The sequence below is a fragment of the Alligator sinensis genome, unplaced genomic scaffold, assembly GCF_000455745.1.
Source record: "Alligator sinensis unplaced genomic scaffold, ASM45574v1 scaffold881_1, whole genome shotgun sequence".
Taxonomy (NCBI): Eukaryota; Metazoa; Chordata; order Crocodylia; family Alligatoridae; genus Alligator; species Alligator sinensis.
Genome location: NW_005842346.1, coordinates 75223 through 91827, shown reverse-complemented (window position 1 = coordinate 91827; position 16605 = coordinate 75223). Strand labels below are relative to the sequence as shown.

Sequence of the window (16605 nt, the reverse complement as noted above, 5' to 3'; positions counted from 1 at the left end):
TCCACCTTCAGACTAATACAGCTAACTACCTCTCTTGATTTTAACCAACATCAATGCAGTGCTACCTCGACCAGTAGCTCATAACAAACAGCAAAACATACCGGGTTCAAAGGAACAAATTCGCTCATACACAATCAGAGTGGAAAGACCTTTGAAGATGCATTGCATTCAATATTAACCTGCTTCTGACTTCTACTTTTCAAATATTTTCTGTACCACACCTTAAACCTATAAATGTACAATTCAAACTTCTGGCAAATTCAGGTGTTTCATTTCACTTCCTCCAGGGCTGTCTTCTTTCTCAAGCTATTTAGTTCAGAATCAGTAAAAAGCTAGAGCTTACCTTACTACTTTCTTTGCAGGACCTAAGCTTGAAAGGAACTATATGGTACAGTAGTAAGCATGGAAAATTTTGAGCTTTCAGATCACCAATTAGAGCAAAGACTTTTAAATAAGAGTCTAGGAGAAGGCAGAAAGTCAGTGGTTTAGTTTCAAGTGTTCTTTGTCAACTAGTTTTCAAGTTTGTTTCAAGATAAATCCTTTATCTAAACTAAATCATAATATGTGATGTTTATGCAAACGTCTGGTATTGGCCTTGGCATGGCTGCCCTACTCCTCCTAGGAGTTCTGAAAGCTGCAGCCTGGCCAGTATTAACTGTGTGTATTAAGCACAAAATGTTTGTATAACACTGTGATGACGCAGAAGGTGTTCAGACAAGTAACATTTATCCAAAGGCTTTCCTTACCATGGCCATATTATCCAAAAAGCTATGCCGTGTGATGTGTATAAATAAGAGTTTTACTTTCTCACATTTCTCCAAACCCATATCATGTATACAATTCGGTAATACAAAAAATAAACATAAGGTCACATAAATTGGTTTATGACAGATACTTGAACCACATTCTGCTCTCAATCTTTCTGGCATATCCTCACTGATATCAACCTTGAAGAACTTGAGGAGCACTAAGATTGTCACTCCATTTTTCCAACTGCTTGGATACAACATTTAGGCCTTAACATAACTGAGACAGATGTCTAAAAGACAGTCAAGTATTGTCTGTACTTCAAGATGCAAGTGTGCTTCAAACAGGTTGGAAAACTACCACTATGTGGTGCAAGCTAACAGTATACTGCAGGCTGGGACTTCAGTGGTACTAAAGTCACCTGGAATATACACATATTAATGCTTGCCATCCAGAGCCAACCTGGATAGAATGTCCCAAGGTGGGCAGGATCAGGCAAGTGGAAACATTCCAAGCCTGATTCTCTCCTAAGCAGCCCTTGCTTTGGAGACCTTTATGAAATATACACACCCAATCTGCTTCTCTGCTCTAATGCAGCAGCCGAAGCCCTCCCCTTCTGGTTACAAACTCTAGCTGCTGGAATCACCTGGTCTTCTAGGTAACAGGGCTGTAAAAATTTCAAGGGGAGGGGAACCTGTTCCTTTTGTCTCAGTTTCTCCGCCACTGCAGGTCACATGACTAGCCCTCTCCCCTGTTAAACTGATGTCATTTGGAAGCACCAGTCAGCAGCCAGTGGGACTGCTTCTGGTGGGAACTTAATGATGAGGTCACATCAGGGATATTTAAGGTCCCTTCTTCCTGAAAGGGGAAGAGACATGTTGGGACATTTACACAGAAACTTGGACCTCTGAAGCTCGCTCTCTCTCTCAGGATGCGGAAGTGAATAAATTACCAGAAACTTGACTAGAAGTGTAGTTTACAGTAATCTAGAAGCATATCAAACAGCTATCACGCCAGTTCTCTTTGCTCAGAGTTATTCTGTTGATACTTGTCTGACTTGCATCCCTCCCCAAGCCTCCCCTCTCTACCCAATAAAGCTATCTGCTATAACCTGCTTTGGAGTACATGCTTGAGAGGAAATGGACATGCCTTTTTATTCCCTTGGCTGGGCTGACCAAGGGAGGCTACTTTTTATGCTTCAGGCTAATAGAAGCACTCTAAGAACCCAAGGTCTACAGGGCCTGTGTATCCTGGGCAGCACAGGGCCATGACAGAAACCTGAGTCAGGGTGGTGGTGGTGGTTACCCCAGACTTGTGGGTGCGCTCTGGGAAGGGGGTTGGCTGGTCATAGGGTCCCTAGGGGACACAGGGATGGGTAGTTGGTCGAACACAGTGAGGTGGGTGGCTCAGCACAAGAGCAGCCCCTACTGGCCCGCCACACAGTCAGGTAAATGAGTTGAGGGAAAAGCTGGCTCAGCTAAGAAGCAAACAGGAACACAAGGAGACTTCATCAACAGGCTGCACACAAGGACAACTGCTGGAAAAGAAGAGTTGGCTCAGGAGGACTACAACAGCATGGCTGAAGCATAACTGAGCACTCTACCTTCCAACAGCATCCTCTGTTCATTGAACTCAAGACTTCAGTTCTTGGAAAGCTGAATGTTATTGCACTAGGAGGTCCCACTTCACATTCCTCAATCAAGAGGCTCATAGCCACCATAACCCAAGAGGAAATGAAGGCGTTTGGGCAGAAACTCATTTCAGAGGGACATGGACTCAACCATCTGCAAATCTGACCCATTGGCTCAGGAATCTGGCTGTTGCTTAATGGCAAGGATTTTAAATGATGTTGGAAGGCAACCAGAACTAAAGCTCACAGGTGAATAAAAAACATGCTTGGATTATCAGAGGGATGGAACTGAGGGCAAATAGGAAATGGTATAGCTGAAGATTCTTTTACAATATTGACAATAATGGCATAATGTAACAAACAACTGAAATGTCTATTACATGAATGTCAAGAGTACAGGAAATAAAGGAAATAAAAAACTTGAAATCTTAGTTCATAGTTCATAGATGTTAGGGTTAAGAGCTTTGACTTAAATCTCAGTTCAAAGACGGAAAAAATAAATTGCAGGACAAGCAGAACAACAGGATAGGTGATGTTGCATTGTATATCACAAATGTATGAACTCTGGGGCCATGCATAGATGTTCTGTTTCTAGAAACCATGAATGTACAGACCTTCCAGTGTTTTCTCCCAGGAGAATGAATGTTTGTACACTTTCTGGTAAGTTAATTCCTCCCAGGGACCGGGATGAGTAGAAGGGAAAGGCTCCCATGCCTTCTGGAGACCTGTGAAAAGCACAGAGGGCAGCTGCTCTTGCTCCCTCCCCACCCCCTCAGGAGGGGAGGGGAGCAGTAGCTGCCATCTGCTCACCACTGGCTCCTCATACGCTGGAGTGCCTGCTGGTTGTCTGCTCCGTCTGCACTGGTAACAACAGTGCGAGTCCCCTGAGTGCTTCTCACTCTGGAGTAAGAAGCAGGAAAAGGGCTTTGACCTGCTGCTCAGTCCACTGTCCTGAGCACTGGGGCTAGGGAAGGAAGTTACACACAAACCGGTTTAAGTGATCAGAAACTGGTTTACACCTGTAACAGAACAGAAGCTCAGTGCACATAAGCCAGTTTCAAAATGGCTGAAACTGGTTTAAGGTATAACCAGTTGAATGCAGTATCAGACTTAACTGATTTATGTCACACCAGTTTATGAAACTTCTGTCCAAGACCCCTTCCTGGTTCAAGTTAAATCACAGTGCCCAAACATCCCAGCATGTTTTGCAGCCCTGGGCTGTGCTATTCTGTGCTGTCTGCTCCAGAGAGCAGGGCTGGCCCCGCCCACCTGCTCCCTAGCTGGAGCAGTTAGGGCTGACTGACAAGGGGGTGGAGGAGGCAAGCCTGGCTGAGGTTAAAAACCCCTTCCCCTGCTCAAATGTACAGCTGGCTGCAACTGTGGAGTACAAATCCTAGAGGCACTTGGAGTAGGAAAAAATGATGAGCAACTCTACAGAGTCCTGCTGTTATGATTCTGGACTGCAAATCCCAGAGATCTCAGGGGCAGGAGGAAAAGGAAGCAAACACACAGCCCATGCTGGCTACACGCAAGAGAGCCATGCTCTAGTGTCCCCCAACTTCTGGCCTGGGCCTCTGTATGAATATGGCTGCATTTCCTGAATCAAAGGTATATGTTTGTTCACTTCTGTTTCAATTTAATTAATCTCTGCAGGTTAAACTAACCTGAAAAGACTGAATCAATTCAGGCTTGGGCTTTATGACTCTCTGTACTTAGCCTGGGAGGGAGTAGAGGGAGCTGTGCTGCAAGCCCCCAAACCGCTTCTCACACTGGAGTCTCTGGCTCTGCCCTGCTGCTTCAGTCCCCCCAAGGAATGGAAGAACTGGAGTAGCCCACACTCTCTCCAGACCAGGAACACCCCAGTCTCAGAAAAGCATAGGGAGCAGGAGAAAGAGGGTGGTTGTAGCTCCTCTCCCAGAATCATTTCTCTGCTCTCTCCCAGAATCATTTCAAGCACTGTAAATTTTCCATTGCTAAAAAAATTAACACTTGTACATGGCCGGATATCTGTTGGAAAAACAGCAGAGAAAAAACACAGATTGTTCAAATTCTTGGAACGTGTTGTGGACAATTTTTTGCTTAAGAAAACAGAAGGAGGTACTAGGGGAAAAGATATTTTAGATTAGGTATGCAGAGAGGAATGGGTATAGAATCTGAAGGTATAAGGTAATTTTGGTGAAAGTGAATATTAAATCAGCCAGGTCACTATTCTAAGAAAAGGAAGGAGTGAGAGCAGTAGAATAAGGATATGGACATCAAAAAAGCAGATGCCAAACTCAGAGAACTAGTAAACAGAAGTCTCTTGGGAATATACAGGGAAGAGGAATGCATGAGAGCTGGCAGTTACTGAAAGAGACTACATTAAAGGCATGATGCTGTGCAAAGAAGAGAGGAAATCATAGTAAGAGACCATTGTCTGCTCTTTAAGGATCTGAAAATCAAAAATGAATTGTATGAGCACTAAGGAACAGTATAAGCATATTAGGATACAATCATAGGGGCTAGGATATAAAATGAATCATGACTAGCATAAGATATCACAGATTTATCTTAAATTACAAGTATTCAAAAATAGCATCCTATGCATACTCAGGCACAAGACGATAGCTTTCCCCACCACTGTTTGAAAATTAACTTATGAAAACATAGAAATTGGAACTGAGGAAACTGTCTAATCTTCATCAACTAAATAATTTTCCCTGGACTTCTGTGGATTGCCTGTAAAAGTTAAGATATAGTAATAAATTAACTTTTCCAATATCCACCATTTACAGTTACTATTTTTAATTAGACAAGTGAAGAAATTCCAAAGTATGCCATGCCTTGCTTTGAAAGAAATGTATTTAGAAACATCTAGAGAATGGAAAGTGTGGGGGGGGGGTAGAGAGAGAGACAGACAGACAGACAGACAGACAGACAGACAGACAGACAGACAGAGACAGAGAGAGAGAGAGAAACAAAACAAAACAATTCCACACATTTTCAAAAAGTAAAGTTTACAATTAAAATCTTTCTGGGGTAAAACAAGCAACTAATTATCTTCAGGTATTCAGGGTAGGATTTTACTGAAGTAATTTATCTAAATCACTTTTCTGCCCTTAAAAATTCAACTCTGGAAGATTTCTAGAAATAGTGCAGACAGCTAGTTTATTCTCTATAGCAACATTTAATAAAGGGCAAAATATCAAATTGCAAAAACGGCAAATGTGTTCACTCTTTAAAGTGGTACTTTATGGATGTCCCAAAGGGAAAAGTACCATTTTAAATGGAAATAGTACACAATATTACAAGGATGGAGGATATACAGCATCAGAAACTGAACTGCTATTACCTTTGATACAGCATACAAATTACATTGTGTATATTCAGCTACAAGCAATATTTACAAATTTAATGAAGCCTATACTAAAACAGCTGGCACTGTCAAACTAATTAAATGATTGTTTTCTTAATTTTTCAACTGAATGAAAGATTTCAAATGAAAACAAGTTGTTTAGAACGTATCCCACAACTTCGCTCTTTCCATGCTCTCTCTATAGATATCTCTAAATTAAATTGCAAGCTTCTTGAGGTAGAAACCTGTCCTTAAATTTATTATGAATATGTAGAACATGCCAACAGAACTGAAATAAAGGATAAATAACAATGCCAACACTAGCATTAAAGCTAGCAAATGTAACAAAACATTTGACCACAAAGTGAAGAATAAATCAAGCTTAAACGATTAATAATAATGCTTAAAAGGACCAAATTCCACTGCTTTCCTGTTGTAAGAACCAAGTTATTTTACTTGAATAACTCCATTTACTGGTGTCACACACTACAGCAGAATTTAGCCCTATATGTTTTATTAAGGAAGGTTTCTTGAAGATGGCAGTTAAGAATTTCTAAGATATATTTTAATAAGTATGAGTTTGACTTTTCTTAGTGGGGGTGGAGGGGAAGAAGATTTTTTTCCCCTGTAAACCAGCTGTTAAGTAACCAAAGTCCTGGTTGCAATGACAAATCACAAAGCTTAGGACTGCTAAATTTCAAGGTCGGCTGTGATTCTATTTCTGAAAGGAGGGAAAAAAGAAAAGACAAGACTGGGGATATAGAACACCTGCTGCTGGAGAATTTAGTATCACCCAGTTCTCTTGTTTATTCACCCATCACACATGTGATAAGAAAACATCCAGATAACCAAAACAAAATTATCCACTTCCTCTTCTGTTGTAACGCAAGTCAATTGATTTGGGGGATGATCTAAACAATGAGAAGTTAGTTGTGACTTGCAATGGTACACACAGTTTTGTCTTCAGGAAGAACTCATTTCAAACTCTTTATTTTTTTTTTTAATCCTTAACTTGCACGGCTATGCAGTAGCATTGATATCTTCTTTGTTCCTATCATTTTTAACTCAGTCCCATGCAGATATTTCATTTGGCATATCTAAACTAGAGGTGCACTGATACATTGATCCAATCAATATCAGATCGGTACCGATATAAAGAAAATTTGCTGCATTGGATATTGGCCCGATAACTTGGCTGATGAATGCTTGTACTGTGCTCAGCCGCAGAGCAGCACTCAGGCAGCCAGGAACAGAGCCAGCATTAGTGCAGGGCACCCCCCAGATCTGGGCAGGGTGGGCTGCATGGGGCTCTTGTCAGCGGGGGCTGGCCTCAGAGTGGGCATTGGCAGCGCTGGGAGGATGCTGCATCCACCCCAAATTTCGCCACAGCTCAGCTCCCAGCACTGCCACCTCCAGCTGCTACCCCAGCTCTTCCTGGTGTGTGGGTGCAGGTGAGGCGTTGAGCCAGGGCTGCACCTAGTGGCAGCAGCACTGAGAGTGGAGTGGCGGTGAAATATGGGGAGGATGCAGCATCCTCCCAGTGCCACCGGTGCCTGCTCTGAGCCCAGCCCCTGCTGAAAAGAGCCCCATGCAGCCCTGGCTGCTACCTTCCCCACACAGATCCAGGGGGGCACATGCCCCCCTCATGCCCTCCCGGGGTGCAAGCAGCGGAGGGAGCTGCCCCCCCCCGATGAGCTGCGGCTCTGCCCCTGCCCCCTCCTTCTCTGTGGGGGGCACTAATCTGCCCCACCCATGCCCCTTCCCTCCCTGCTCCCTTTCACCACACTGGACTTACCAGCTGGAGGTAGTAGCTGCATCAGAAATCAGATCGATATCAGCTGATATGCTTCCTTAAATATTGGCTATCGGCATCGGCCCCCAAAATTTCTACTAGTGCATCCTTAATCCAAACCAATAAGGGTAGGTCCCAGAGAGGATAATGAATAGAGGCTAGATCACTCTAGAGGTATCCAGTTCAATGATCTCCCTTCTAAGGCATCTATCCCTGCCACTGTTGGAGACAGGATACTGGGCTAAATGGACCATTGGCCTGACCCAGTATGGCATTTCTTATGCTCATAAGCATCCTTAGCTTGTTACTGATAAATTAAGGGATTTATTCCTTCCCAAGAACCTTACAGTCTAAATGAGACTGAAGATGTTGAGATGGCAATATACAAGACAATGGAAGGGAAGATATTTTAAGAGAGATTCCCATCCTGAGAGTCTGTGATTCCCATTCATATAAAGGGGATTTTGGGGCACTCAGCATTGGTCAAGATCAGGGAGTTTAACAGGAGTTCTAAATAATTTAGCGATATCTGTTCATGGAAAGGGCCTTTTTTCTTTTTTATATGACAACTGATATTTTAAAATGTACTGAAAATACACACACTGATATTGAAATTAGCTGTGTGTATACTTATGTTAAAAATACTGAATATGCAGTACAGTACAATAAGGGCCAAAAAAACCCAAAAACTGAGTTACCAAGGCCACCTAAATTTGCTTCCAAAGTGCAAAGGCAAATTCTAAATACAGAATCAACATGTCACATAATAATTTAGCTATTGTACTTATTTTTATAATCTGCTTTTGATGGAAATAATTTCCTTTTAGCTGTTTTAAGGTACTGAAAAGCAAACAAAGTCACTACGTTTCAAGGAAGTAAGTTTACTTGCTTGTAAGTTTCATTCTGATTAAAAATGTACATCCAAACAAAAAATTAATTTGGAAAGATGTAGGTTAATTTGTAATACATAATGATAACCACCATAATCTAAATAAAAGGTTAGGTCTCTTTACAAAAGTTTGTTGATGCTATTAAAGTTCTAGATAACAACATTAAACCATCTGGGAAAGCACAGAAATTAAAATAATATTCAGCTTTAAATTATGGTAAAGAAAAATGTATTTGAAAACAAATTTCCTTACTCATAAAAATATGATACTCTATCTATGTAAGTCTAAAACAAGAAATGGAACAAAGTCTTACAAAATCTTAAGTTCTTACATAATAGGCATCATTTGGATTTTTTTTTAAAGGAAACACATAGCTACAAGGATAACTTATAGCAATTTATCAAGCAAAACTGGTTACCAGGAAGATTCTTCAATTTTTTTCTATATTTCCCAGGAGAAAGGTCTGATTTAGGAATATATAAACTGACCAGCTTCTGTTTATATAATACAGGAGCCAGAAAGAGTTGAGCCTTTTTTCTTTTCTTTTTTTAAACACAGTCTTCCTCTCAGTTCAAACAGTTGTGTCCCTGAACAGTCATATACAACACTTTGAGACTCCCTGCTGGTAAGCCAGAAATCTGCAGTCTAACCTATGTAAGAAATCTGCAAGAAGCCCAATGACCACAAATTAAGAAAAACCCAGGTAAAAACCTATATAGAGAATTTGCATAACAATTTAAATTTGCTTCTGCTGTTTGTAAAACACCAGCAAACCAGATTGTTTCCAGACACTTCATGTACATCAATATACCTGACGCTTCCCTGAAATTAATTTTCAATTCCCAAAGTATACTTTCATAGCCCTAATCACCTGAAAGGTAACTAAGTGTATAAACAGATCTGTTAACAGACTAGAACATAAATTGCTCCATCTGTCTAGTCAAATACTTAAATTTTTCTTCTCTGATTTGAATTCTTAACTGTATTTTATTTTCCAAATCTTGGGTTTGTTTGGGTTTTTTTTAACTCTCTTAAAGATTTAAAAGATTCTTTACTAAAGTTTCAATAATCTAATCAGAAGACTAAATCTATTTTTCCTCATTTTATTTTTAAATTGTTATATGAGGTCTACATTATACCATAAGCATTCTAACATTATGACTGATAAGAAATCTTTCATGTTTTATTTATATAAACACACTAAAAGTTTGATATTTTCATCTTTGCTCATGTTGATCATCTTTTTCTGGAAGTAGTCCCACTGAACATATTCATGAACTTACTCTCAGAGCCAAACCAAGTTTTAAAATGTATTTATAAAAATCACAGAAAAATAGGGCTGGAAAAGACCCCAAGGGGTCATATTGGCTAGGGACAGACATTACACATAAACCAGTTTAAGTCAGAAACTGATTTAAACCTGTAACAGAACAGACATTCAATGCACATAAACCAGTTTGCAAATGGCTGGAACCAGTCTGAGATAAACCTGGTTGAATGTACTATCAGACTTAACTGATTTGGGTCAAACCAGTTTATGCAACAAATGTCTGTCCTAGACCCCTTGCTGGTTTAAGTTAAATCAGACTCCCCCAGGATCCTGGCATGCTCTCTGGACTGGGTGGGGTTCTCTGCTCCACAGCAGGGCTGGTCTGTCCCCTCTGCTCCCTGGCCACATCTCTGGCAGAGACTACAGACCCTGCCCCCCTCTCCCCCCACCCACCCATCTCTGCTTAAGCACAGATCCCTTTCTCCTCTCTCCCACAGCACGGACCATAGCCAGCATGTGGTATGCTAGCTAACGCTGTGTAAGGCATATAGGACAGTGTCTGTTTAGGGCCTTTTAGAGCTAATCAATAGCTCAGCTGGTAATGTCCCTGCATTCCTTCCTTTGGAAAAAGCTGTTTAAGAGTTTAAACTAATGAGTGAGACTTTGTTTTCTGATGGGGTGCTAAATGTTGGTAACAGAGCTGATAAATGCTCTGTTATCAAGGGGGGGGTCCCTAATCAGAGTGTCCTGCCAGGGCCTGGCCATGCCCACCACAGCTCAGCCCCGCGGAAGGGAAGGGAAGGCTACGCTAGCACCCCCCAGCTTCTAGGCTTGAGCCACTGCAGGCATGCGTGGGCATTTTTTCAGTCCAGAGGGGATATCTGTGCAGTTACAAAGTTATTTAGCCTAGCCAGGTTAGACGAACCTGCAAAGATTGAATCAATTCAGGCTCAGGCTTCTTGAATGTCTGTCTCTAGCCTTAATCTAGCCCCCTCCTCAGGACTGGATTATCCCTGTTTCAAACATCCAAATCCAGATGTTTGTCTAACCTGCTTTTAAAAACTTCCCAGGTTGGAGATTCCACAACCTCTCTGTTATTAATTTATAGACTGAAACCTCAAATTATACAGACAACTGAAAGGTGGATACAAATATTCCTGTTTTCAGCCACTGGGGGTGAGAAGGGGAAGAAAGGAAAGCTGTTTTGAATGCTGACAATCAATCAGGCTGGTTCTTAGGGACTCAAGGAGGAAACAGACCTGCTCTGATATATCTGTGAAGTGAAATAAAGGCCAGCATCCCAAGCAATTTGCCTCCTCTCCAGAGACAGAAAAAACAAGAGCATGTAGCTCTCTCTCTCTCAGCTATCTCAATTTTCAGATGTTACAAATTTAATTTTACACTGAAAATTAATTTAAAGTGTGGCCCAACCTATGAGTTTAGTTCCTAAGCTGAGACATGGTACCCCCCAGAATGATTAACTGCTGGGAGGAGTTGAGTTCACTGCTTTTGTGGTCTCCCCCTAGCTTGCTCCTTTGGTCTTTTGGCTAGGGGCAAGCAAGACTTCAGGGCATCTGAACTCCAAGACTTCCAGACTTGGGGCTTACATGTAGGATGCGTGCCATGGATTTGGGAATGTTTGAAGCCCCAGACTGATGAGTCTGGGAGGAAGGATGCTTGCTGGTGGTAGTGCCACACAAACTTGAATGTCTGAGCTCTGCTTAGTCAAAATTTGTAATATAATTCAAAACTGATTTGGTCTTGAAATTGAAATTTTATTTTAAAAAGGAGGGACCTACCACATGCATCTTAATGGGTGCTAATTCCAAAGCCCACTGCAAGACCCTGTAACCACTGACCTACAAAAGGAAGTGTGGAAATAGGAAATGAGTAGTTTCTGCATACTTGGTGAAACTCCTTGCCTGGTGGAGAAAATATTGAAAAAACACCCCTGCTTTTGGCTGTCTCTTCAGTACAACTGAAGAAGGAGGTAACAAAAGACAAGTAAGACCCCACTTACTGTGGGATGCCCACAGCACTGGGACTGCTTTAAGCAATCCTAGACAAAATAGTGGTTTACTGCTCTTCACTGATTATGTTTAACACAGGGTCAGCAATCTACAGCACCCAGACGGGATCCAACCCATTAAGAGGTTGCATCTCGCCCAGTAAAGTCTGACCAGCCCAAGGTTGCACCGTTCAGAGCCACTCATCCCCTCTGCTGCTCTCCTGTGCCACGTACATATAGTGAGGGTAAACACAGATGGCTTGAACTGGAGAGGAGTGTGGGGGAGAAATTTGCAGGGTAGGGAGCCAGGTCACAAGCTCCTGACCATTGCATCAGAATACTACTTGTCCCTGATTTAACAGAACAGGTTTAAAAGAAAAACTGGTCTAAATTGTTTGAGTATTTACTCATCTACATGCTGCTGTGGGGTGCCTGAATGCAACATTGAAACCTTACAGCATCCAATCAAATGTAAATGTTTAACACTATATAAAGAGTTGAAAAAAATGAAAACAATTTAAAGATGCATGGAAGAGAATTGGTATTAAGAATCTTACATTTGCCCAAGTCTTGGCAGCTGTGTTATCTAATTTGGATTTTTTTTTTTAATACCTAATATTACTTGTGAAACTATGAAGCATGCCAACTGTTTTGAACATCATTTTATATTAATATACCTAAGCCAAGATTTCAACAATAGGAATCTAAGGTAAGGCTTTGTCTATATTTATAATACACCTAAACAAGGCTCTATTTTCAAAAGCAGTGAACACATGAAAACTCTCAATGGCCTCATTTAAATACATGTACATTATGTTCGCACAGTAAATCTATGCTAAAATGTGACTCCAGGTGAATTTAATTGTTAAACCATTAAGTATGCGTAAATTCCCTTCACCTGGATCTTACTGACCAGGCACTCGATAGCAGGTGGGTCCCTACTATGAGTTAAATATTTTTAATGAATTTCTGCAAACCTTAAATGGATGGCACTCCTTACAATGAAAGTCTCTTTTCACCATTCATGCACTGCAATCTTTTCCCAAACTTATACAAGCTGTGAAATCAGTAAAATATAATGCTAACTAAAGGAACAAAAATGTAGAGTTTGAGAAATTTGTTCCTTTAACCACTCTGAAAATACAGTACTAAAGAAAGCAAATGTTTGGGACTAATGGTCTCCAGGCTAAATAGAAATCAGAAGTACTGTAATGATATTGATGTTTGGTTTCTGGGGAAAGAGGTGGTTTCTCATTGCTCTTGAGTACCCCCCAGTAGCAAACCCATGAAGCAGCAGTTTTGCAGAACTAAACATGCTCTGTACAGCCAAGTAAAAGATGCGTACAGACATGCCAAGCAACGAGGAATGAAATGCTGTAAAATAGCAACAATTCAGTTCAAGGTCACTTAGAATAAAGGGAAGAGAGATCTACTCATGCCTTTGGTAGCATGGACCTAATACCACTCCCCCATCAATCCTGTTATAAATGACTGAGCCAAAGATGTCTTGTTTGTGTAGCTATTCACAAGTGAGCATTCCACTCCCCAACAGAACATAACAAAGACAGAATCTACTGTTTATTCAGCTATTTTCCACCTAAAAGTCAAGCCTTTTCTCTTGCTGTTCTTTGTTTTACATGCATTAAAAGCTTGACATATTTTTTAATATACGTTTTTCTGAACATTCAAATTTCTGCAAATGTTTCATTGCCCACAGGCCTATTCAACTAACAAAAACAACAAATAAAAGAGGTACAAACTTTGGATTAAATTAGGAATTCATGTTCTTGTACACTGGAACGTGAATGCACAATAATCAAGGAAAATTCAAATCTCACTTTTTGGACTGGCTAGTAATAACTACATTTTAATAATAGTTTAAGTTAAAAAACTGTTTTTCTCGAGCACAAATCAATAATACAGTATTTTGACTGCTTCTTTCTAGATCTATTTATTTCTCTATTTAGCTCCAACCTTCATTGCTCCACAGTCTTTTCAAAGATCCTGATTTTTTTTTACTTGGCAAAGCAATACCCTCTGAAATGATCCCAAAAATATTTTACGGCAGCTGTTTATTTAGTTCTGAGAACAGGATGGTTACAAGCAACCTTTGTTATTTTTTAGAACCATTCTTCCCCCAATCCATTCTACGACACTAACTATCCCTGATGAAAAAGACTGCGCTGAACACAGTGGGCGAAATTAATGGTAAAACTTCCATTGACTGCAAAAGAAATAGCTTATTTAATGTTTATTAAGATAACACTTGGTACCATCCTTCGACCAATAGTATACTTTCAGAGAAGTATGGCTATTGACTAGCCATACTCTCAAATAGTACAAACAGAAATACATTCCCGCATATTTGTTTCTTTCAAACTCTGGAGACATTGGAGATGGAAGATATCCTAGCATGCTATCTTAACAGTCATACTTGTCCTTCCTATGCTATGGATAACTGCTGTAAGTATTTTCTGCTTAAGCTTTAGCAGCATTTTTCCCTAGTTATCATGAAAGGGACCTGTTGCTTTGACAAGATAAATCAACATCTATGCACTGAAAATGTAACACAAAGTCCCCATTATTACTTGGCACATCCACAAGTTGGAAAAACCTGCTGCTAGCATGAAAGGACATGAAAAGTATATTGGATAGCTTCAAATACTTTTATTATGCCAGCCATTTAGTGTCTCAGAGAATGTAATTACACATCCATTTATAGCATTGTTTATCTGCATTTTACTCACTTGACCAGACGCTTTCAATTCACAGCAATTTAAGCATGAGGGTCCCACTGACTCCATATTTGGAATAAATTGCTAAGCACATGTTTATGCAGACAAAATTAGACAGTCTCGGGAATATATAATTTCTTAAATTGTTTGTCACAATCTAGAAAACTGTTAAGCTAAGGAAAAATATTAAATTTTAAAGTGATAAAGCAATAAAACTGCCTACATGTTTATAAGAGCAATGGTGGGGGGGTGGGGAACAGGGGAAAGAGGGGAGGGTCCACAGACAGCAGCTGGGAGCCCAGCATGAAGCACATGCAACTTTACTTTCACTTTCCCCAGACAGAGACTTAATTAGAAACCACTGTTACCTGTCATATTGAATGAAATAGTTTGAATGTTTGTAAAGGTTGCCCATTAGCCAGTTTCAGGAAGAAGATAAGATTTATCTCCTTATCTAAGTCATTGTTTTTGGACTACGTGCAAAAGGTCCTGACTTCGCTTAAAGTCTTAATTTAAATTTTATCTTTAGAAGTCTTTTACAAAGAGAGCAAATATCCTGAGTTCTGAGAGATCAAACCCTAAGGCCTTTTGACCAGATTGGTAAGAAAAGGGCATTTGCAGTGATATGGAAGTTTCCCAAAGGTAATTTCAAAAGAATCTGTTGAGTAAGATCCGAGCCCAAATTTGGGGGTAATGACAGGTTGAGTAGGAGGAGCCCATTGACGGCAGCTCGCTCAATAAAAACTGTAACTTACTGTCCCAATTTGGAGGTGACTTCACTTGCAGAACAACGAAGGAAGAATCGCAAGTGTAGGCCGGATCAGATTGATCACCTGAACCACCCTCTCCGTGAACACGAATCTCTTAGTTCACGCTGAAGCTGCAGAGCACCCGAAAGGGACTGAAGGAAGGGGACTTAGTCCTATCACTGCTGAGCCCAGCTCATTGAATCGTATTGCTGAGGCCAGCCTATTGAATTGTATTGCTGAGGCGAGCCCATTGAACCGTACTACTGAGGCCAACCCATTAAATTGTACTACTGAGGAATGAAACCATATTTTGGTATTTGGCTTCTCAGAATTCTAGGATTGTAAGTATATTATGAAAAATAATAGTACTGATTCAAATTTAACTTTTAGTTGTAATTGTAGTTGTTTTTGTAACACTAATTCTTATAGCATTGTTTGGGAAGGAAGTGCATTCGGAGCATTGTTTCTGATATATGTAATTATTGTGTTCTTAATGTTTGTGGTATTTCTTAAAGCTAAGCAGTGTTATATACGTAGCAAAGAGTTTTAAAATAAAATTGTGTTGTATAAATTAAGTGTGTAATCATTGCGAAATCGTGCAATCAGCTAACTACTCCCCCAGCCAGTGCATCAAAACGAATCAGTAAATTGTGTGGGATTTTCTCTATTCCATAACCCACTAGAGACATTACCCTTTTCCCTCAATTATAATACAATACATTTCCATTAGCTGAATTTGGGGGAAAGGTGCATGTTCCATACAAGAAAATATAGTACAAAAAACACAGGAGGCAGTGACGCTATCCTTCTGCACTGCTATTAGACTCAACCCTAACTACAGTCTCTTCCCCAGTAGTAATACTGTATTTTAGACCAATGCCTAATGAACGATTAACTTCATTAATGGAAGTTTCAACAAGGGTATTGCTTATAGTCAAAGTTGGGTTTTTTTTTGTGATTTGAACATTGTCTGCTAGGATCAAGATGGAGATGACAAAAAAAATCCCAATAGCATACTTAATATCAATACCAACCTCAGCCAGATTCAACCACGTCTTTAAAATCAAAGTGGTCTTCCCTACAAATCCATTAAAGCGTCAGTCTCTCCGTGGAAAAAATATTTTTGGAATTTTTGTCATTTGACACGTATTTCAATTTATTTAGCCCAGTCTTCTTCATAGTATATTATCACTGAAAGTAACACACAACGACAGAAATAAAGAATGTACAAAAATAAGTTAACTCTGGAAGCCAAATGATACCCAAGTCTTAGAATGGCTTCCAGATTTCAACAGTATCTCAGGTGTGGGTAATACATAAGGGCACAGGCAAAAAAAAAAAAAAAAAAGATACTGCACGACAAAGGGCTGTGGAGCTTTATCACCGGTCAGTTGTTCTCGCTCTTGCCTTGCAACCGCTTAACCAAACTTTCAAAGAAAGAGAAGGAAAG

The 16605-nt window shown here is 40.3% G+C and overlaps 1 protein-coding gene across 1 annotated transcript in view; it reads right to left on the bottom strand.

Moving 5' to 3' along the window:
- WDR70 (WD repeat domain 70) overlaps positions 1-16605 on the bottom strand; it is a 215168-nt gene that overhangs the window by 158039 nt on the left and 40524 nt on the right. The window lies entirely within an intron of this gene.